General features: G+C 44.5%; 1 protein-coding gene and 1 long non-coding RNA gene across 2 annotated transcripts in view; one reads left to right on the forward strand and one right to left on the reverse strand.

Annotated features, from left to right (window-relative positions):
* LOC137528902 (uncharacterized) overlaps positions 1–16111 on the reverse strand; it is a 165225-nt gene extending 149114 nt beyond the window's left edge. Inside the window, exon 1 of the long non-coding RNA XR_011023497.1 lies at positions 16018–16111. This is a non-coding gene — a long non-coding RNA (uncharacterized lncRNA). The remainder of the gene's footprint in view (positions 1–16017) is intronic.
* LOC137528901 (gap junction delta-2 protein-like) overlaps positions 1–24327 on the forward strand; it is an 85165-nt gene that overhangs the window by 18637 nt on the left and 42201 nt on the right. The gene's annotated exons all lie outside the window — the stretch shown is intronic.

A 24327-nucleotide genomic window follows, 5' to 3' on the forward strand; every position in this document is an offset into this window, starting at 1 on the left:
TGAACTCCCTCCACATATTTTCCGCCCCATCAGTGGCCCGCCCTTAAGCTGAGGCCCGGGCAGTGTTTTTGGTCAACCGGTCAACCTGCCCACAAGACTGAACTGATCTGATTTTTCGTGTCACAATTTGGAATTGTTCTGTTTGATGTATATTGTTGTTTCTTCGCTTTTGTAAACTGCATGTTTGTGTACGGCGCTTATCTGTCTATCTATGTGCCAAACCCAATTCCGGGCAGGACCCAGTCGTACTTGGCAAAATAAACAACTCTGATTCTCATTTGTGCTGCCAGGTACTAAGTTACGTGTTCACCTCAGTTCTAAAGGTTCAGAAGCACAAAAGAAATATAGTGTGATCCAAATGATTCCTGACAATGTGCGTGCACAGAGCAACCCAAGACAGGCATATTGATTGCACGCACTACAAAGTCTTCTGCATGATTCTATTGTTCTCTAGTGATTTAGCAGTGATGCCTGTGTACTGCGTATAAAGACTTTACCTGACATGCACTACCCAGAGGATCCACATATCACAGGCACAAGCTCCTCAGTTTGTGTGCCGTCTATAGAACATCACATCGACTCATGGGTAAAGTGTGTACACCACATGAACAATCCATGCCCCGCTTTATAATAACCCAAAACCAATAGCAGACGGTAAATGACAGATTTCATTAAATAGCAAGGCACTCAGTAATAGCCAAAGCTAACAGTAATTATGCAGCATCTGAATAAAAAACTAATGCCAAGCAACAAATGTTCAATAAAAGTAATACAAGTTCAAACCAGGAATCCTACAGTAAGATTGTTGTTGCAAATTTTAAAAAAAGGAATAAAAGAAATAAAAATTGCACAATAGTTCCACCATTTATATTAAACACAACATTTCCGTATGTATCTTTAAAGAGGAACTCCAGTGAACATTTTACTGTTGGCAGGTGATGTAGCTGCTGCATGGTTTTTGGCAGTTGGAAACAGCTGTTAGGGCCCTTTTCCACTATAGCGTTTGCGATTGCTGAATCGCAAAATCGCAAACCACTAGTGATTTTCCAAATCGCTACGGTTTGCTTTTAACATAGGAATCGCAGTAGGTCATTTCCACTACTGCGATTTGTTTTTTACCTAATCGCGATCATGCGGCGGAACGATTGCCGCAATTTTGCTATGCAGTGCATAGCATAGCAAAATCGCGATCGCAAACGTCGGGAAATCGCCGCAAAATGTTGTACTTTAGCTGAATTGCAATCGCTAGTGTTCAGCGCGAACGCTAGCGATTGCTAGTGGAAAAGGGGCTTAAACAGCTATTTTCCACAATGCAACAAGGTTCACAGACAGGAAACTGCTAAAAGTTTGAACTTTTCTTGTGGGAGGGGTTTCTTGTGGGAGGGGCTTCACCACAATATCAGTCATACAGCGCCCCCTGATGGTCTGTTTGTGAAAAGGAATAGATTTCTCATGTAAAAGGGGGTATCAGCTACTGATTAAGATGAAGTTCAATTCTTGGTTGGAGTTTCTCTTTAAGTTGAGATACAGAAAGACCAACAGTTCCAACAGTTCCAACCAGCACAGTCTTTCTTCCAATAAACCACGTTAGTGTTAGGTCAATATAGAAATAAGTCGATATCTCACCAGATGATGATGTGCAGTGTTAAAATGGACCTGAACTGTTGCACAGGATTGTAGGAAAACAGAGAGAAATGCACCCTGTATGTGTTGAGAGAGTTTAGCCTGTCTAATTCCCTCTAAGATGTGACTAACCACAAGTTGTAATTTCATCGCTCAGGTGTGTCACCTGACAGCCACAGCAAAGATCTCATTTGTAAGCACAGGATGTCTGCTTCCATGAAAGCAGGAAGTAGACAAAGTGCAGATGTATTGCAGGATTTGTATCACCTGCAACAAAGAAATGTTTTTCTTTAAAGGTTATTATGCTGTTGCTTATCTTTTACAGCAGAAAGGAAGTCCGGAGTTCAGGACCGCTTTAAAGAGGCACTGTAGTAACCCAGGCATGGGCAAACTTGGCCCTCCAGCTGTTAAGGAACTACTAGTCCCACAATGCACTGCAGGAGTCTTACAGCCACAGTCATGACTCATAAAGGCAAATGCATTGTGGGACTTGTAGTTCCTTAACAGCTGGAGGGCCAAGTTTGCCCATGTCTGGTAGTAACCTATAACAGAATGCGGTAAATTATTCAGGATACCCACATTTACAGTAAATTTTCCTGGTTTCAGCATCAGAAACACTTCTGATATCTACATATTGCTGTGTATTGGTGTGTAGCCCCGCCCTCCCAGTGATGCTTAGCCTAGGCTGTTTAGATATGTGTAAATCACCTCCCAGAGCATTCTGGGAGACCAGGCATTATTTTCACTGGCTTCAGAATTCTCAGAAACAAACATTCCACAGAGCTGCAACTGACAGCATTACAAATGTAACCACTTGTGATACATTTCAGAATGTAATTCGGGGTGAAGAAACATTTTACAATGGGCAAATGCTAAGTAAATAATTCCTAAAAGAATATTGTAAAAAAAAAAAAAGTATGTATTACACTACCTTATTGTCTATACAATTCCTCTGTAAAACAGCCATCAGTCATCACAGTTCAGCCTCCGAAGTTTAAAAGCATGTCATTGTAAATTTGGATAAATTCGTAAAGAATGATATTTTATGAATTGTATGTCAGTACTTTGTGCAATGTATATATTTACATTACCTTGCTGGAGTTCTCTCGCTTTATCTCCACTTGAGACAACAATTCAGATTTTTTTGCGGAGAAAGATGTCCAGACTCCTCCCCCTATCCCATCATCACCCACACAGGATGCAGTCAGAGAGGATGGGAGGAGAAGCAGCCAGTCTCTCCTTGTGAGCACAGGTCACCTGACTACTTCCTGAGAGATTAATTCCTTGTACACATGTAAGACTCCACCTCAGGTCAACAGTGTACAGATGTATCGCTGGCAGGGGCGGACTGACAACTCATGGGGCCCCCGGGCAATAGGAGATTATGGGGCCCCCATACCAGTGTTTCCCACCTTTCACGTTATATTTTTACAGACTAAGATATAATAATTTACTGACAACAGTAAATATGTTATATTGTGATATTTTATACTGATAAAAACCCCTGCGCCGCGCATAGCGCCAAGAATGGGCGTGGTCACGCAACAGAATGTGGGCGTGGTCATGGGTCAGGTCAAAAGGTATCCCCAGTGGAAGTAACCAGGTCTATAGGTTTTCCCAGTGCAGGTATCCAGGTCTATAGGTGTCCCCAGTATAAGTAAAGTAGCCTAGTCTACAGGTGTCCCCAGAATAGATAACCAGGTCTATAGATGTTCCCATTTAAGATAGCCAGGTCTATAGGTGTCCCCAGTATAGTTAGCCAGGTTTACGTGTGTCTCCAGAATAGGTAGCCAGGCCTATAGGTGTCCCCAGTACAGATAGCCAGGTCTATAGGTGTCCCCAGTACAGATAGCCAGGTCTATAGGTGTCTCCTGTATAGATAGCCAGGTCTTTAGGTGTCCTCAGTATATGTAGCCAGGTGCATAGGTGTCCCCAGTATAGCCAGGTCTATAGTTGTCCCCAGTATATACAGCCAGGTGTATAGGTGCCCCCAGTATATGTAGATAGGTCTATAAGTGCCCCCAGTATATGTAGTCAGGTGTATAAGTGCCCCAGTATATGCAGCCAGGTGTATAGGTCTCCCCAGTATATGCAGCCCGGTGTATAGGTCTCCCCAGTATAGCCAGGTCTATAGGTGCCCTCAGTATATGTAGCTAGGTCTATAAGTGCCCCCAGTATATGCAGCCAGGTGTACAGGTCTCCCCAGTATATGCAGCCAGGTGTATAGGTGTCCCCAGTATAGCCAGGTCTATAGGTGCCCCCAGTATAGCCAGGTCTATAGGTGCCCCCAGTATATGTAGCTAGGTCTATAAGTGCCCCCAGTATATGTAGTCAGGTGTATAAGTGCCCCCAGTATATGCAGCCAGGTCTATAGGTCTCCCCAGTATAGCCAGGTCTATAGGTGCCCTCAGTATATGTAGCTAGGTCTATAAGTGCCCCCAGTATATGCAGCAAGGCTTGTAGGTGTCTTCAGGAGGGGATACAGCCAGTGAAGGAGGGCGATCATTTGCATAGCAGCGGAGAAGGGAGGAAGTTTCCCCCCCCTTCCCTCACCTTGGGGCCCCCCTTCCTGGCTCTCCCCTCCAGAATCTGTAAAGTGTCGCACAGCGCGTAGCGGCTGACAGCGGGCGGAGACTTACCGCTGTACAGCCACCAGAGGGAGCGCTGATCTGTGTGCCGCTAGTCTGGGCTTGAGAATTCTGGAGGGGAGAGCCAGGAAGGGAGGCCCCAAGGTGAGGGAAGGGGGGGAAAACTTCCCCTCTTCTCCGCTGCTATGCAAATCGCCCTCCTTGACTGGCTGTCTCCCTTCCTGCTCAGGTTTCTCTGGTGGGCGGCGGGCCCCCCCCTGACCACGGGCCCCCGGTCCGTGCCCGAGTGCCCTAATGGTCAGTCCGCCCCAGATCGCTGGCCTTCAGTCTAGTGACATGGGAGTCATGTCACATGGCGAGGTGAATGGAGAGAACAATGCTCTTGGCCAGCACTGGCCGAAGTGATCTGCTTGACTAATCACTGGCTGAGGTGATAGGGTAGGGGCACACTAGATTCTGCAGGCAGAGGTGATCACAACAGACTGAGTTTCATCTATCGTCTATACAAAGCTTAAAGGTAGCCATACACTGGTCAATTTGCCATCAGATCAACCAGCAGATAAATCCCTCTCTGATCGAATCTGATCAGAGAGGGATCGTATGGCTGCCTTTACTGCAAACAGATTGTGAATCGATTTCAGCATGAAACCGATCACAATCTGTGAAGCTGCCGCTGCCGCCGCCCCTCCTGCATACATTACCTGCTCCGGCCGGCGTGACTCCCCCGGTCTCCGCTGTCTTCTTCTCCGCACTGGTCTCCGGGTCCGGCTGGTGGCTTCACTGAACTTCCTGTCCGGGGGAAGTTTAAGCAGTAGAGGGCGCTCTACTGTTTAAACTTCCTGCCGGGACAGGAAGTTCAGTGAAGCCAGCCGGACCCGGGAGCCCAGCACAGAGTAGTAGACAGCGGAGACCGGAGGAATCACGCCGGCTGGAGCAGGTAATGTATTGTAGCCAGCGTCGGTCGTTGGGCATTCGAATGCCGCTATCGATGCACTCTGGACCCGCCCGCGATCAAGGAAAATCTTCCGCACGGACGGATCGACGGGAACGATTGATTTCAGACGGAAATCGATCGTTCTGTCAGCGCTTGCGCAACTATTTTACAGCAAATTTGATCACAGTTATCGAATCTGCTGTATATCGTCAGGAAAATCGTTAGGTGTATGGGCCCCTTAACTCTACAGCTCAATCTCATATTGATAAGAATCTGCTAAGCTGCAGAGTGCAGAAATGATTAATGTGCAATGCAGAATCCTTTGCTCCATGCAAAGTATGAAATATTCCACACAACAGGTATTCAAAATACACTTGTCTAAATTAGGACTTTTCCTAGGTGTCTTTTAAATACTTTTAGGTGAAGTTCCAAAACTACGCTTACAAATTTACGAGTAGCGAAGTATCGCTACGCGTAGCTTACGCCCACTATGCGTAGTTAACATGTGTATTATGTAGTGAACTACGAATGCGTTACTCGCGTCTAATTTTCCGTGTGCGATTGTATGCTTACAAATTCATGCATTGGAAAGGTGATTGTACGCATAGAAGAGTTCCCGGTATAAGCATTTGCAGAGGAATTAATGCGTAAAATGTTCTGCATACGGGCATAAGCATCCGCATACAGTACGTTTCACACTACGCGTAATTGCGTATTTTAGCGCATATTCTACGAAATGCATACGCAGCGAATATTTGATTTTGAAGCCGTACTTTGGCGAATTGTAATTGCGTAAAACTACTCGTAGTTCCAGAGTAGCGAAATTGGCTGACTAGGACCATCCCTGCATCTTAGCTTCAGGGGCCTAGATATACGTACACACGTACTCTGCTGCCATGATTGCGCACGCTCCCGTTCGCATTTTTGCCGCTGCCCAATAGGACAGTAATCGGTTAATGAGAATATGTATTCCCGAAGCTGGTCAGAGTGCCTGTAACTAATGATCAATGGCATCAGCAAGATGCCGATGGTCATTCTGAAAGTGAAAGTAAAAACACACACATAATACTTCCTGTGTACTGTGACAGTACACAGTACACAGGAATAAAGTAGGGGACATCTAGTGGGCAAAAGTAAAATTACACCTACATAAATCTAAGTTATTAACCCCATACCACCCCTCCTCCCCATGGTTACCAAAATAAAACACTTGTAAAAAACAAAACAAAAAACATAAATAGATACCTTAGGGGCTTAACTTTTTAATATGTATGTCATGAGGGTATATTATTTTGCAAATAAGGGCTTGTAATTAGTGATATAGTATAAAGAAACACAAAATGGAAAAAAAAACACCTTTAAATCCAAATAAAATATTGTCGCCATACATTGTACTAGGGACATAATTTAAATAATTTAGACAAATGGGCAAAAAAAAAATGTGTGTGTTTTATCAACAGTTGCGCGTTTTTATTGTAAAAATAAAATGGCTGAAAATTGAAAAATAATGACTTTTTAAAACTTTTTTTTTATTATTTCCATTGCAATGCATGTAGAATAAAATTCAAATTCTTAGCAAAATGTACCACCCAAAGAAAGCCCAATTTGTGGTGAAAAAAATATATAATTTATGTGTGATAAGTACTGCTAAAGTTATTGATGAATGAATGGGAGGAGCAGTGAAAGGTGAAAACTGTTCTGGTCCATAAGGGGAAAAACGTGGTGGACTGGTACTGGCATGTATCTGCAGGGTGCTAATAAGCAGTGCACACAGACAATAGGGAAGGGCAGAAATACTAAATAAATGGTACATCATGGTAACTTGCATGGGTTATAAAACAAGTGTGGCCATCATGATTTTCATACCCATATTAAGTGTAACCACAAAAAAGGATGGAAGGGAGTGAAGTAATAGTTGAAGGGAGTGAAGAAATAGTTGGGGCCCCCTTACAGCCATGGGTGGCAATAAACTGGGGCACGGTATCACTGTGCCCCCCTTTCCAAAATACCTGATCTGTAGGATGGACCCCATTATTGGATGAAGGGTAAAGGTTCACAGCCCTGGCCCACTCTGCAGTTGCAGAGGTTGCTTCCCTGCAGTTATGCCCCTGCTGTGTGGGTAGAGAGAGGCAGGGAGTGGCAAGGCTTCCAGTAGAAGCTTGGGGGGAGTGCTCTGTAAGTCGGGATTGCCCAAAACCTGATGGTATTAATTCACTAAATTATTGAGGAAGGAGGAATGAATAATACCAGTGTCTGTAAGTCCAGTAAAACAAAAGAGGAAGAGCGCTCCGTTGTGTGATAACCTTTAGGCCCCGTTCACATCACAGAACGCAGGCGCGTTCCGTTCAGAACACAACGCACAGGAACGCACGTCATGTGCGTCTCTGTGCGTTGCATGGCTGATCCCATTCACTGAAAGTGAATGGGATAGCCGCGCGTTTTGTTAGGAAACGCGTGCAGCATGCGTTCCCGGACCGCACAAGTCCGGAACGCATGCAGTGTGAACATCAGACAGTGTAGTCTATGCACTGTCTGATGTTGTGCGTGTCGGCCTCCCGCACGCGTTCCCGAAATGCGGACGGGAACGCGTGCAATCTGAACAGGGCCTTAATCAGTTAAAAAAACGTGCAATACAAATGGACTTACTGGATGGATGATAAAAACAGGCATAAATCTCAGCAAAAAGTCCTGAAGGTATCATTCAGCGGGGTGCAACGTGAAAACTGCAGTAGCCAGCAGCAGTTGGGATCAAGTTGGAAAAAGGACCCTGGGTGCCTGCCATGGAACTTCAGTATGCCGGTGATTTCACAACATGTTTCGGGGTATCCACGCCTTCATCAGGTGACCACTACGGAGTGCTCCGCCTCTTCTGTTTTTATTTTACAAGCCTGCCATACAGCCAAGCATTGCTAGAGTGCGATATCCAACTGTTGATTTTCTGGTTACCTCTCCTGAGCAGTGCAAAATTTCCCATCCATTTGCTCTGTAAGTCCAATAAACTTCTATAAGTTTCACCTTAATTGTATTCCTTTACAAGTCACTTTCAGTGCATTGTAAGACAGCCATAGTCTACATGGTGGTCCTGACTGACTTTAGGCAGATTTCATCCGTTTTATTGAATCTACAGAAAAAAAATCTGCTTTTAGGCCGTGTGATTTTGTCTAAATGATTTCTTGTACAAAATCTCTCCGGACTTTGGCTGGGAGCGGAAGACACCAGTTGTGGGTCCCTCAGTCCATCCAGCTTTGCAGGGCACTGAGCCATACACAGCTGCAGGCCCCACTGATTTGTGCTGTGTCTGGAATAGAGGCTGCAGTGTGGTGCATCAATCTCTGCTCTCTCCAGTCCGTATTTCACTCAGATGGTATTGATCATAAATGGGCTCTGGCTGTGTGTTGCCAACTTTAGAGACTAAAAGCAGCACAAGAAACGCCTGTTCTTTTTAACTCAATACCAACTACCTGAGAGACATTTGCAGGCATACCTGGAAAAAAAAGCGCATATGGCTAATGGAGTAAAAGGACGCACCACAGACTCCGATGCAAAATATCGGCTTTTGGGCGCCAAAGAAGAAATTGGGGTGCCCGTTACATAGCGGGAGCTGAAACCGTGAAATCAACATTTTTATTTACAGAATACGTTTTGTAACAAATATCATTTAGAATTTACTTTTGACTATTGTTTTAACTTAAATCAGCGATAAAAAAATAGTTTTTAGGAGTACAATGCGTAAATTGTCATTTTAAAGCTTTTTATCTTCCAAATGTATTGCTTTTTAAATTAACTTTGTTTTCAGAATTACAATGCGTAAATTTTAGTTTTCACATTTATAATCTAGTATAATGTTTTTATGTTACTGTTATTTTAATATTTTTTAATGCATTCATTCTATTAGAAATATATAACTTTTTGATTTTTTTATATTACCGTTATTTTAACATTTTTAATGCGTACGTTATTGTTAGGGCCCATTTCCACTATCGCGAATTCGCATGCATTTTTCGCATGCAAATTCGCATAGCAATACAAGTGAATGGGACTGTTTCCACTTGTCAGCATTCCTTCGCGTTTTTCTGTGCAGAAAAAAAATCGCATGGCAGAGCCATCAGAAATCGCATATTGCATACCGCTATGCGAATCGCATACAATGTATTTAATAGGAAATTCGCATGAGGTTTGGGTATGCGAATTTTCATGCGAATTCGCATAGAAACAATGGAAAAGCACACCAGCACTGCCATGGTTAAATTCACATACATCGTCATGCGAAATTCGCATCCGCATGCGAATTTTTATTGCGGCGATTCGCACCACACAAGTGGAAATGCAGCCTTAGGCTTTTTATACTGTTAGAAATATATAGTTTTTTATATTCATGTTATTTGCAGCAAAGTAGGTGGGTTTTTAGGGTTAGGCACCGCCACGAAGTTTTAGGGTTAGGCACCAACAGGGGGGTCTTAGTGTTAGGCACCACCAGGGGGGTGGTTAGGGTTAGGCACCACCAGGGGGGTCTTAGGTTTAGGCACCACCAGGGGGGTCTTAGGTTTAGGCACACCAAGGGGGGGTTTAGCGTTAGGCAACACCAGGGGAGGTCTAAGGGTTAGGGATAGGTACAGGGAGGGTGCTGTGTAAAAGTATGGTTAGGTATAGTTGCAGTAAAATATCTGTAATATTTACAATTTCTTTCCTATGCGTAATACAAGTGTAAATATCATTTTATGGCTATAGATGATATTTTCCGATTTTATTACCGTTATTTCAACATATTTATACTTAATTTTAGATTATAATTTAGAAACCATAAAAATATTGTTACAGATAATCTCTTAAAATTTCGTCTATATCCCGTGCCCTTTTTTACAGACACCCTTTTTGCATGTATGCTTTGCAGGCACTTAAGCCCCATCCAGCACCTCAAATACAAACACATTTGAATTTTTAAATTAAAGCAGACTTATGCTCAGGGCTCATTCACACTATGTGAGTTGCAGTGAGCTTTGACATACTGCACATAGTGAGCATTAAACAAGGTAACATAAAAGTCCATAGTCATACTCATGCCACATGGATTATGCAAATAAGCCCAGCTGACAAGGAAAGGAACAGCGCTACTTAAAAACAGATTGCATCCTTATGACTACCTGCCTGAGAGTGCAAGCCCCACTAGTGGGATAAAATACACACCCAGCATTCAAATAAAATGCACCTGTCTACGATTAGAGGATGTTGGTTTCCGTAACAGCTTGCATGCAACTTATTAAGTACTCAATCTTCTCACTGCGAAGAAGTCATCCCCCATGGGAGGGGCCCTAACACTAACCAGAGCCGGGACAAGGTCCTCCAGCACCCAAGGCTGAGACACCAAAGTGCTCCCCTCCATCCCTGCCACCCCAGCCATCACACACTGATTGCTACAGGGCCCACAACCTCCCCAACACCTTAATATCTAGTTATCTGGCTTGCAGTCACTGCCATGTATCCCCTTTTCTTATTTCTTTCTACTTCTAACACAAATAGGAATGACAGCTGGATGAATTCTGCGCCCCCTCCTACACTGCGCCCTGAGGCTGGAGCCTCTCCAGCCTATGCCTCGGCCCGGCCCTGACACTAACTAATCCTAAATTATGCATATGCATAGCCTGGGTGCGCTACCAAGTAAAGTGTGCGTTTGTAGTTTCTTGGGGGGGCTCAGCGCACCTCTGATTGGTGGCCATTTGGAGGCGGCCTGGTGATGCGCTGATCCACCTTTGCGCAAATAAGCCCAGCTGAATCACCTGGTTTTCTTTCCCTTTACGTCACTTCACATTGGTTTGACAATGCAGTAAAACTCATAGAAACTCAAAGAAATGCACAAAAACTCACTGACCAATTCATGAGTTTCTATTCATGCATTTGAATGCATTTCAAAGCACTTACTAATGTGAATGAGCCCTTAGAATTCCTGATGGTGCTTTCCTTCAATTGCCAAATCAATTAATATTTATTTGCATTAATAGTGATGATCAGGATTTTTTATTTAATGGCAAGTTCAATCCCCTTTTGTTCATATCTTATCCGAAATAAAAAGCTTTCTGTTATTTGCATGCTGAGATAAGCTTGTTACTGTAGCTAACAAAAAAGAAAAAAAAAAACGTTTTCACAATCCCTTTGGCAGTGCATACTCCCTGCAGTTATGCTAGGTACACACCATCCAATTTCCTGTCTGATCGACAGGTCGAATCGATAATTTCCGACATGTCCAATCTGGTTTGGTTGATCGATTGTGGGATCAATTTTGTGCAGTACTGATATGAAAATTAATCCAGTTATCGGAAGCAGATCGAACAAATTATAGTTTTGTCAATCGGATGGGAAATTGCATGGTTTGTACCAGGGATTAGGCAAAGGCAACAACATATAGAACCTATTTTAGAAAAAAAGAGGCTTGCATATATTTTGGTGGCAGTAATTAATATTGGGAAATTTTCATTTTTTTTCTAGTAACCCCCTTTAAAAGTTTTACAAATAATCCCTCCAGGTGTATCTTATGTTTTCAAATGAGTGCACAAGATACACAGATAATTGAAATATTTTAATAATGAGATCCACATGCCCAGTTCCAAAAAGATTAGCTTTACAATGAATAGATGACCCAAAAAGTGTGTTTATACCGGACACATGGTAGTAGGCTGCTATGTCAGACGGAAGGTGCCCAACACATGAAACATTACTTCATGAGCATCAGGGAGAGGACCAGGCATAGCTCCTACTCTAGGCACGGTGGCTTAGTGGTTGCCTCTCTCGGCTTGCAGCACTTAAGGTACATACACACGTTGGATTTTTGCAAACGACCCGTAGTCTGGATGTTTGAACAACCGGTCATTTGCACGTCAAATCGGGCGTGTGTACTGTCTGTCCTTCAGCTGATAAGACTGGACTTGAGCGATCCGCCAAGTCCAGTCTTATACGCTGAACGACAGATTGTACACACGCCCGATTTGACGCCCAAGCGACCGGTCGTTCAAATGTCCAAACGACGGGTCGTTTGCGAAAATCCGACGTGTGTACGAGCCTTTAGTCCCTGGTTTGAATCCTAGCCAGGGCACTACCTGCACAGAGTTTGTATGTTCTCCCCATGTCTGTGTGGGTTTCCTCTGGGCACTCCGGTTTCCCCATGCACCACACTTCAACCACACCTCTCTACAGTTCAATCCCAATCAAGGACTTCTAGAGATCATAGAGGTCTTCCTCTATGAATTCTGCTGCGCGACTCATCCACCTCTCCTCCTGCTTCTCCATCTCCAGCCCTACCTCCCTCTGTCAGTGTCTTCACTGGCTACCCATTACACTTCATCCATCTCTTCTCCTGCTTCTCCAGCCCAATCCCCCTCTGTCAGTGTCTTTACTGGCTACCCATTACACCTCATCCATCTCTTCTTCTGCTTCTCCAGCCCAATCCCCCTCTGCCAGTCCCATCACTGTCTGCCAGTTACACTTCATCCACCTCTCCTCCTGCTTCTCCAGCCCTATCCCCCTCTGTCAGTCTCTTCACTGGATGCCAGTTACACTTCATCCACCTCTCTTCCTGCTTCTCCAGCCCTATCCCCCTCTGTCAGTCTCTTCTCTGGATGCCAGTTACACTTCATCCACCTCTCCTCCTGCTTCTCCAGCCCTACCCCCCTCTTTCAGTGTCTTCACTGGCTACCTGTTACACCTCATCCATCTCTCCTCCTCCTTTTCCAGCCCAATCCCCCTCTGTCAGTCTCTTCACTGGATGCCAGTTACACCTCATCCACCTCTCCTCCTGCTTCTCCAGCCAAATCCCCCTCTGTCAGTCCCATCACTGGCTGCCAGTTACACCTCATTCACCTCTCCTCCCGCTTCTCCAGCCCTATCCCCCTCTGTCAGTCACTTCCCTGGATGCTAGTTACACCTCATTCACCTCTCCTCCCGCTTCTCCAGCCCTATCCCCCTCTGTCAGTCTCTTCACTGGATGCCAGTTACACCTCATCCACCTCTCCTCCTGCTTCTCCAGCCCTATCCCCCTCTGTCAGTCTCTTTCCTGGATGCTAGTTACACCTCATTCACCTCTCCTCCCGCTTCTCCAGCCCTATCCCCCTCTGTCAATCTCTTCCCTGGATGCTAGTTACACCTCATTCACCTCTCCTCCCGCTTCTCCAGCCCTATCCCCCTCTGTCAGTCTCTTTCCTGGATGCTAGTTACACCTCATTCACCTCTCCTCCCGCTTCTCCAGCCCTATCCCCCTCTGTCAATCTCTTCCCTGGATGCTAGTTACACCTCATTCACCTCTCCTCCCGCTTCTCCAGCCCTATCCCCCTCTGTCAATCTCTTCCCTGGATGCTAGTTACACCTCATTCACCTCTCCTCCCGCTTCTCCAGCCCTGTCCCCCTACAATCCTACATGCAATCTCCTCTTGACTAACAATATTATCCTGTCTTCTTCTCTGGTCACCCCTTCTCACTCCCGCTTACAAGACTTCTCCTGATCCTCTCCCTTCCTCTAGGACACCCACCCTAGGCACAACCTGAAAACTCAGTGCATTCTGGGGGTTTGTTTCTCTTCCTCTGTTACTCTCTGATTGGCCGCATCCATGGATATCCCCCCTTTTCCCCGCAGGCTCCCCACAGGTTGAAGCCGATCCTGATGTCATTTCCTCCCTTAGTCCCATGGCATCCTCCCTGCAGCATCCCCTCTCCTTCCCACATTAATACAGAGCAAAGCGGGGAGGAATAAAGGCAGCGCACACAGACGCGCCTCATCCTTGTTCCAGGCACTGGAGTTCCCGTCTATAATCTCTGCACTACTTCCAATGCCTGGAACCATGATGAGGTGAGTCTGTGTGTGCTGCCTTTATTCCTCCCTACTTTGCTCTGTAATAGTGCGGGGAGGAGAGAGGATGCCAAGGGGGGTTGTGTGTGTGTGGGGGGGGGGGGGAGTAGGGTAGGAAATGACATCAGGATTGGATTTATGCTTGTGGGAGCCAAGATGGCACCTGCCAAGGACAGAGTTTTCTTTATTTTACCATATAATATTCCCTGAAGTCAAAACGTGGACAGTGCAATACATCTGTTCTGTAAGTAGAGCAGGTAATTATCTACTTACTTATGTGTTTTATATTCCTGACATAGTATGGCTAATAGTTTCTCTTTAAAGGGAACCAGAGATGAAAAAATAAAGAAGTTATACATACCCGGAGCTTCCTCCAGCCCCATACGCTCTGATTGATCCCACGCCGATGCCCTCCTCTGCCCGCAGCTACGAGAACCGGCTCCCCACTGTTCCGTCAGTCGGAGCCAGTCTAAGCGTGAGGGAAGTGCGCTGTTTGCGTATCTCTGCAGCAGCCGCTGGAGAGATACGTAGAGGGCGCACGTCTCCTGCGTAGCCTGGCTCTGATGACGTCAGCGACGGGAGCTGGTTCTCGTAGATGCGGGCAGCGGTGGATGGCGGCGTGGGATCGATCCGTGCGTATGAGGCTGGAGGAAGCCCCAGGTATTTATAACAGCTTTTTCATTTGCCCAGCTATGGTACATCTCTGGTTCCCTTTAAAACATTAAATTAGGGTTTTCCATTGCCTTGAATGGCAGCGCCATAATTTTCATGCAGAGCTGTGCGTCGTTATTACCTGCCCCCTAGATGTATGGGCACCTTTATGCTGGGCTTGGGGAGTAGATGTGCAAATAATCTTGAAATCTATCAATACATTTTGCAGATTTTCTTTTAAAGCCATGTGTGGCAAGGAGGTCTTCACTTCTATGTCCATAGTCAATCAAGACCGGCCAAGTGTCACGTTTTCCCTGTGGCACTAACGATTTGCAGCCTCTATCACGGGATCACGGGGCACTGGTCAAATGTCCCAACCTCTTCACAGAGCAGGAGAGTTTGCAGTTAACTGTATCACTGCCCAGAGTCTTTGCAGAGAACACTAAAATACATGCATCACATCACACTCTGCAGCTTTGCCTCACGCTGAACTTCAGCAGCAGCACAACAACATAAAACTACAGGCTCAGACAGGAATGTCTTTGAAGTTGAGAGAGAGTGAGACAAGGATCTCTACCCTGGCTATCTGGTTACAGAGCATCTGAATAGTGAGGTGGATATCTTTCAATATGCTTGTGAAGTGCTAGAAATCCTGTATGGATCAATCATATTGGTTGCATTCCTCTGTGCTATTGCTTTTATTAATAACCCATATTGTGGCACAAGATCCTTACTTAGGGATAGCTGTGGGATTTTATGCATTTGCAGTCCTGGGACTAGAGTTATGCACTTGTAGGCACTGTGTTAACATTTCTGATATGTGAAGTTTTTTTTACCATAAATAAATAATTTAATATTTTGCACATTTCAGTCTTTATTTTCTTATTTCATATATTCATAACTCTTTATGTAGAGCTGTTTACTCTAATTTATATCCTTTATGACATATGTGTGCTGTCATTATTCTTTAAATAGCTTGCCTACCATCGCTCCATGCGCCAATCTCTGCATAGGATGGAGGGGGAAACTGTATGAGGGAGGGGCGTGGTTTTATAAAAAATGGGGGCATGGTTAAAGGTGTAGCAGGGGCATGTCTTAGTGTCCCTTTTTTCTGTCTCTAAAGTTGGAAAGTTCGGTCAATGTCCTTAATGAAATACTAAAGATGGTCGAAAGATCACTTTCGGTGCTGCATGAACAGTGGTTTTCTCTTCCCCTTTTGACTTCAATTGGGCACTTTCATAAAAACAAATATGCCCCGTTTTGGTGATCACTGTTTGTCATGTATTTGCTTTCAAAGCAAATGTAACTTTAATAGTAGACAGAGCATTGCAGCCTCTCTTGCTGTGTGTTGTGGCTCACACCACCACCGCTTTCATTTATACGTGACTCACCGCTTGGCAAAGGTTGGGGCCTTCTAATCCAGAGTGTCTTAATTAAGTGTTCCCTAGCTGCAAGCACAGGCTTTCAATGCAGTCAGGCTCTAACCTGCTGTGTCTTCAGTTTGAAGCTGTCTGACTTTCCGTTAGCTGGCTTGGCGGTTGTGACGATGAGGAGTTGTCTACTCCTTGTGTCTGCTCATTGCTGATGCATTGTAAAGTAGCAGATTTCCAATACGCGATCGCCCTGTCTAAGCGCTTTCTCTAATCAAGTGCTGACTGCATCTAAGTTAGTCCTCTTGCAGAGTGCCGTTATTGCTTTCTAAGGTTCGGCCGCCACCGCAAGCTCCCACGCGGAATTCAATTACAGACATCTTGTTTATACAGTTGCTATTTTTTTTTTTTTATTGGTCAGTTATTTTCTGAAATGTATCAGCTCCAAAATTTCTAATATCAAATAATATTCAATAATGCAGGAGCGTATTTCTTACGCAAAAAAACACCTTTGTCTTTGTAAAAGAAATATCTATTTTGAGGGTTATATTTAAAACCAATATTTTGCCATCAGTGTGCGGAGAGGGTACGTTAAAGGCTGGTACACACAATGCAATTTTCCCTGTAGATCGACGAGTCGATCGATAATCTCCAGCATTTCCGATCGGCTCCCAATTAGTGATGGTCAGTGAGATGCAAATAATTTTGAGTTGATGCAGGATTATGCAAATTGTGTATTCAAATGTATGCAGTTTGAAAATGGACGAATCAAATTTTACCTCAGCAGGATTTGATTGGTTCATGTTCAAGCAGCATAAATGTGCATACAAAGTTTGCATATTCCTGCATCAACTCAAAACTATTTGCATCTCATTGACCATTCCTACTCCCAATTGAGAACGGGATCAATTTATGCAGTAATTATTTGAAAATCGATCCCGTTCTTGATTGGGAGCAGATCGGACATGCCTGAAATTATCATTTTACACATTGATCTGATGGTAAAATTGCTTAGTGTGTACCATCCTTTAGTCAAATAGGGGTGTGGAGAACCTCAGCTATTAGGAAAGCATAGCTAAACTAAATTTATTTATCCTTCATAAAAGGTAAACCTTGACTGAAGCTTCTTGTTTTTTATTTTTTTGCCTTTATTTATTTATTATTACTATTCTTTTGTGGTGTGATGTGTTATTTGATTTTCCTATGTCCTTTTGCAGTGTTTCTATTGTCGATAGGCTTCTAGATGTGCAAAATTCTACTTTTGGAAGACTAATAAACTCCTTTAGTTTGATTTAGAGGTTATTTTACTGGTGTAAAATAACCATGTCACCATGCCACATGGTCTGAATCCCTAGTGGGGACAGTCAATGAGATGCAGATAATTCTGCGTTGAAGCAAATTGTATGCTAGATTTATGCAATTGCATAAATTAGCAAAATTGACCAATAAAATGACATAGCGTAAGCATTTAGGCTGCTTTCTCACCAAGACGTTGCGTTTAGGGGACGTTATAGGGCACATAACGTGCCCCTAACGCAACGCCTGGTGGTGTTGGAGCAGGACGCTACCAAGAGCTGTGTTACAAGCAGCTCTTGGTGCGCCTGCTCTGTCGGAGGTGCTGCGGAGACGATGTGAGCGGAGCTCTCCGCATCACGTGGTCCCGCCAGCCAATCAGCGGCCGCTCCAAGAAGTAAACACTGCAAGTGCAGTGAATATAAAGTAGCCATGTGCCTGGCTACGTAGCGGCCTCTCCCCGCCTCCCCTCCGCCCCTGAAATTAAAAAAACCCATAGGCCTGGAACCCACTGAAATCAGCAAACGCGAAACGCTACCGCTAGCGCTTTGTCTGAGCGGTTTGCAAGTGGATTAATGCGCGTTTTCGGTCGCGTTTTGCAACATTGTATTTTTTTTGCTCAGCGGTTGCGTAGCGTTTTGCGTTTCGCGTTTTTATCCTGATTTGTCCTGTGAATTATTTTTCATTTTGTTACAGTGTGCTGAACCGCAAAACGCTAGCAAAACCGTTCAGTTTAGGTTTTGCTGAGCGTTTCAATACTTTACATTGAAGCGCTAACGCTCCCAAAATGCTGCAGGTCCTGCGTTTGCGTTTCTGGGAAACGCAAACGCTCCTGTGGAAGTTGCCCCATCCATTAACATTAGCTCAGCGTTTTGGCAAAGTGCTAGCGTATCGCAGCGCTGCCAAAACGCTGCCAAAAGCGCTCCTGTGGGTTCCAGCCCATACTGAGCATGTGCAAACAGTCTAACGCATCTTAAGGCGCACAGTATGCTGCACTTCAAACGAACGTGCAGCGTTACTGTGTAACGCAACGTGGGCACTGTGAACAGCCCATTGATTTTTCATTGCTGTGCGGTGGGGTGCATTACAGGCTTCACTAATGTGCACCTGTAACGTCTCACTGTGAAAGCAGCCGTAAAGGGAACCAGAGACGAAGCTAATAAAAAAAAAATGAAAAAGCTTTTATACATACCTGGGGCTTCCTCCAGCCCCATAAGCCTGGATCGCTCCCACGCCGCCATCCTCCGCTGCCTCTATCGCCGCTACCAGGTCCCGTCACTTCCGGCGGACGTGGCTAATTGTACGCAAGAGCAGGGACTCCCTCCATATCCTTATGCATGCGCCTGTGTAGTATGGAGGCGCATGCATAAATATATGGAGGGAGCCCCTGTGCATGCGGAAAATTGAGTCCATACACAATCAATCGATTCCGGACTCAACTCTTGCACGAATAATCTTCAGAATTTATTGTAATAATGTATGCTGTTATACAGCAGACAAAAAAGCACAGGACGGCGGCGTGGGAGCGATCCAGGCTTATGGGGCTGGAGGAAACCCCAGGTATGTATAAAATCTTTTTCCCAACATCTCTGGTTCTCTTTAAGTGGTCTGTTTTTAAGCCATATTCCTTTGCATACACCTCTGCATCATCTCGGAATTATTTGCATCTCCTGTCCATTCCTAGTCACACATGCACGCACGCACAAACAAACACACACACGCACACACATGCACACAGAGACACACACACACAGAGACATACCTGTCAACTTTTTGGGATGAAAAAGAGGGACAATTAAGCCACGTCCCTTCCACACTCCTGATCACACCCCCATCACATGTACCATAAAGATTACATAAGATAAATAAGTTATTTTATACAGTGGGATGCGAAATTTTGGGCAACCTTGTTAACCCTCCTGGCGGTCTATTAAAAACCGCCAGGGGGCAGCGCAGCCATTTTTTTGATTTTTTTTTTTAAATCATGTTCAGCGGCATCCCCCCAGCCCCGTCGATCGCCTCCGGCGATAGGCGATCAGGAAATCCCGTTCAAAGAACGGGATTTCCTGGAGGGCTTCCCCCGTCACCATGGCGACGGGGCGGGATGACGTCACCGACGTCATGGACGTCGTGACGTCTAAGGGAGTCCCGATCCACCCCTTGTCGCTGCCTGGCGCTGATAGGCCAGGCAGCGCAGGGGTCTAGGGGGGGGGCTGTGTTGCGACGCGGATAGCGGCGATCGAGCGCGAGGCGGCGGCGATCGAAGTGCTGACGCAGCTAGCAAAGTGCTAGCTGCGTTCAGCAAAAAAAAAAAATTACACAAATCGGCCCAGCAGGGCCTGAGAAAACCTCCTGCGCGGCTTACCCCGAACTACGTTCGGGGTTACCGCCAGGAAGGTTAATCGTCATACATTTCCTGTATAAATCGTTGGTTGTTACGATAAAAAATGTCAGTTAAATATATAATATAGGAGACACACACAGTGATATTTGAGAAGTGAAATGAAGTTTATTGGATTTATAGAAAGTGTGCAATAATTGTTTAAACAAAATTAGGCAAGTGCATACATTTGGGCACCACAAAAAATAAAAGAAATCAATATTTAGTAGATCCTCCTTTTGCAGAAATTACAGCCTCTACATGCTTCCTGTAGGTTCCAATGAGAGTCTGGATTCTGGTTTAAGGTATTTTGGACCATTCCTCTGTACAAAACATTTCTAGTTCATTCATGACTTCCGAGCATGGACAGCTCTCTTTAACTGACACCACAGATTTTAAATGATATTCAGGTCTGGGGACTGAGATGGCCATTCCAGAATATTGTACTTGTTCCTCTGCATGAATGTTTTAGTGGATTTTAAGCAGTGTTTAGGGTTGTTGTCTTGTTGATAGATCCAGCCCCGTCGCAGCTTCAGCTTTGTCACTGATTCCTGGACATTGGTCTCCAGAATCTGCTGATGCTGAGTGGAATCCATGCTTTCCTCAACTTTGACAAGATTCCCAGTCCCTGCACTGGCCACACAGCCCCACAGCATGATGGAACCACCACCATATTTTACTGTAGGTAGCAGGCGTTTTTCTTGGAATGCTGTGTTCTTTTTCCTCCATGCATAACACCCCATTTGATGCCCAAATAATAAATAGTTTCTTCATTCCTCAGCACCTTCTTCCAAAATGAATCTGGCTTGTACAAATGTGCTTTAGCATACCCCAAGCGGTATGCTTGAGGTTTGTGCTGTTTGTGCTGTGGGCGGAGAAAAGGCTTCCTCTGCATCACTCTCGCATACAGCACCTTCTTGTGTAAAGTGTGCAAAATAGTTTAACGATGCACAGTGACTCCATCTGCAGCAAGATGATGTTGTAGGTCTTTGGTGCTGGTCTGTGGGTTGACTCTGACTGTTCTCACCATTCATTGCTTCTGTTTATCCGAGATTTTTCTTGGTTTGCCACTTTGAGTCTTAACTTGAACTGAGCCTGTGGTCTTCCATTTCCTCAATATGTTCCTAACTGTGGAAACAGACAGCTGAATTCTTTGAGTCAGCTTTCTGTATCCTTCCCCTAAACCATGATGGGGAACAATCTTTGTCTTTAGGTCATTTAAGAGTTGTTTTGAGACCCCCATGTCGCTACTCTTCAGAGAAAATTAAAAGAGGAGGGAAACTTACAATTGACCCCCGTAAATACTCTTTCTCATAATTGGATTCACTTGTGTATGTAGGTCAGGGGTCACTGAGCTTACCAAGCCAATTTGAGTTCCAATAATTAGTTCTAAAGGTATTGGAATCAATTGTGCACTTTCTGTAAATCCAATAAACTTCATTTCACTTCTCAAATATCACTATGTGTGTCTCCTATATTATATATTTAACTGACATTTTTTATCGTAACAACCAGCGATTTATACAGGAAAATCCTGTTGATTAACAGGGTTGCCCAAACTTTTGCATCCCACTGTAATTCAAACCACACTGGTCCTTTCTATCCTGGTTCATTTTCCTTCATATTAACATTTTAAAATTAGTAATTAGTAATTAGTATGAATTTAAAGGATAGGAATAAAGTTTAGAGTCAATCAAACACATTTTTAGTATAAAAAATATATATATATTTACATAGAAAGAGGGACAAAGTCCTGAAAGAGGGAAAAATGAGGAAGGAAGAGGGACAGAGGGACTGGGCTCCCAAAGAGGGACACACAGACAGAGAGACAGACGCACAGACACACACACATACTGCCACACCATAAAAACTGATTCTACAATCTTTGGTAACCTAAAGGCATTCATAGTCTATAATATCTGTATATCTCATACACACCTTGTTTAACAGATTTTCATCTGCAGATCCGAAGATCTATCCTGGTGGTGGATCTGATCTGCAAATGAATGTCCGTTAAACAAAGGTGTGTATAAGATCTGAAGATATCATAGACTATAAGTGCATTTTGCAGAAACTGAGAACATTTTTTTGCAGGAACTGATCTTTTGCAGATACTGATCTTTTGAATGTGTACAGCATCTTTGTGTGCAGCATCTTGCAAAAAATGTTATCTGATGGGGAGTTCAACTCCATAGAATAGACTGTGTAGGTATGGCTCTCATACTACATGGAAGGGGGTAAAATTAATCTGTGATCTTTCATTTTCCAAAGACTTTTATCTGATGTGTATATCAACCTGTATAGATGGCCACCAGATTTTACTATGAAATAGATCCCTCTGATTAAAATCTAATAAGCGAGAGCGCTGTTACTGCCACACAATGTACACAGATTTTAGCATGAAATCTATGAACATTTTGTGAAGCGACCACTGCCTGCCGGACTCCTCAGGCCTCCCCCTGGCCGTGCAGTGTGTTAGCAGCAGGGTCTACGCTCACCTCTCCACTGGTGTGCTCCTACAGTGTCCTCTCTCCATTACCACTGGGGCTCTTGTTCCCTATGGCCAGGTGGCACTAATGTTACGTGACCATGTACTCTTTCGGGTTATAGGCATCTGGTGGCGATGGAGAGAAGACACAGGAGGAGGCACACTGGTGAACAGGTGAGTGTTTGCTCTCCATAAGATCAGTGGAGCACATTTTAGATGGAGGGTAGACCTGGGGGGTCCATGGTCGCCCCAAAATATATTGCCGCTACCACCGCACACCCAACCCTCCCCTTTCAACAATTTTGATCGATTTTGACAATAATCAATCGAAATTATGATCAGACGGCCACGTTGCAGCATCAATCTCTTAGAGATTTGATTATAGCGATTGAACAGCGAACTTCAGCACCATTCAGCACTGAACCTGTGAACAGGGTCAGGGGGGAATTCACTTACTTGTAATTCACAGAGCGTGTCATATGACTCCGATACTTCCTGCTTTTGGCAAGGAGAAAATATGGAGTGAAACATGCAGTTGTTTGTTATGTTAGGTTGCTTTTATCGCTACAGCTGTGAAGTTAATAAGTTCAGAATAAGTGAACTCTCTCTGACCCTGTCCACAGGTTCAGTGCTGAATGGTGCTGAAGTGAGGGGTTTGGGTGAATTCGGACACCAACACTAATGTCAATTATACTTTCCTTTCTTTTATTTTATGTCATTGTTCAACTAAGATGAAGGAAAGGGACAATCTGTTCAACATACTTTCCCTTGTGTCATTTCAACAAAAAGTGTACAGGACCCTCAGTCTAATATACTTTCCACCGGCCTCAGTGGCGGAGGGCTCCAGATATATCCTTTATAGAGAGCATACAACATACTGTAGATCAACGGATACAGTGGATCTGTCTTTAATGGGAACCTGAACTGATAGGGATATGGAGGCTGACATTTATTTCCTTTTGAACAATACCAGTTGCCTGGCTGTCCCTCTGATTCTTTGCCTCTAAAACAATTAACCACAGACACTGAACAAGCATGCAGGTCAGGTGTTTCTGACTGAGGTCTGACTAGATTAGCCACATGCTTGTTTCAGGTGTTGCTCAGGTGTGTGATTCAGACACTATTACAGACAAAGATATCAGCAGGACTGCTAGGCAACTGGTATTGCTTAAAAGGAAATAAATATGGCAGCCTCCATATACCTCTCAGTTCAGATGTCCTTTAGTAGAGACAGTCCTAAAGAAGCTGTTGACAATAGAGCAACAGATACTGTCTGAATATCGGAACCTCCTCAGTCCACAGGTGTCACACACTACATCTTCCCTTGGCAACAGTGTCCAGGTGACAGATGTGCCACAGAACAGATATGCAAGAGAGACAGCACTATAGCAAGAGTTGCGAGACCTCATCATCCAGAACAATCCACACTCATAGTGTATGTAATCAGTCTTGTCTGCCCCCCCCCCCCCCCCCCAAAGTGATTTGCTCAGTTTGTTCTTGTACTGCCTGTAAATCTGACAGATTTCATCCGCTTGTATGTCTGGAACGAGATATCGTAATGACATTAATGACATGCAGCATTCACTACACATAACCTCAGATTAGACATCTTTACCATATGCTCTGTTTCTTCTGTCCTGATTTGGCACTTAAATAAAAGAACACATACAGTAGATGTCTGCCAATAATGCAGTTATTCATATTTGGGAGAATGCTATAGATCTGTTCTGATTGCTGTTGGTGTCTCCCTCCCTCCTCCCTCCACCATCAGTCAGTAGCAATGATCAAGGCCATTCTCCCTGACAAGCCACTCTGTGTCATCGTTCCCTCAGCCTACGGACTCTATGGAGAGGGAAGGGGGAAAGATGAGCAGGAAGCACACACTGCGGGACCTATAATAGCACCAGCTGTAGATTACATTGAAGAATGTCCTAGAAAGCGAAATACATCACAGGGACTTAAGAATTGTGAAATATACTGGGCCGAGCACTTCAGTCTGCCTGATTAAGATCAGGGTTGCTCGTAAACTACGCCTGTGCGAATCTACGCGTCGTAGTCCACAACTACGCATCGTAGTTCATAGACAAAGTTTAAAAACTTTGCGTACGTATTTCCGCATAGTCTTAGTCAGGCCCGGCCCTAGACTTTTTGCCGCCTGAGGCAATCTTCA

This window comes from Hyperolius riggenbachi, chromosome 8, assembly GCF_040937935.1.
Source record: "Hyperolius riggenbachi isolate aHypRig1 chromosome 8, aHypRig1.pri, whole genome shotgun sequence".
NCBI lineage: Eukaryota > Metazoa > Chordata > Amphibia > Anura > Hyperoliidae > Hyperolius > Hyperolius riggenbachi.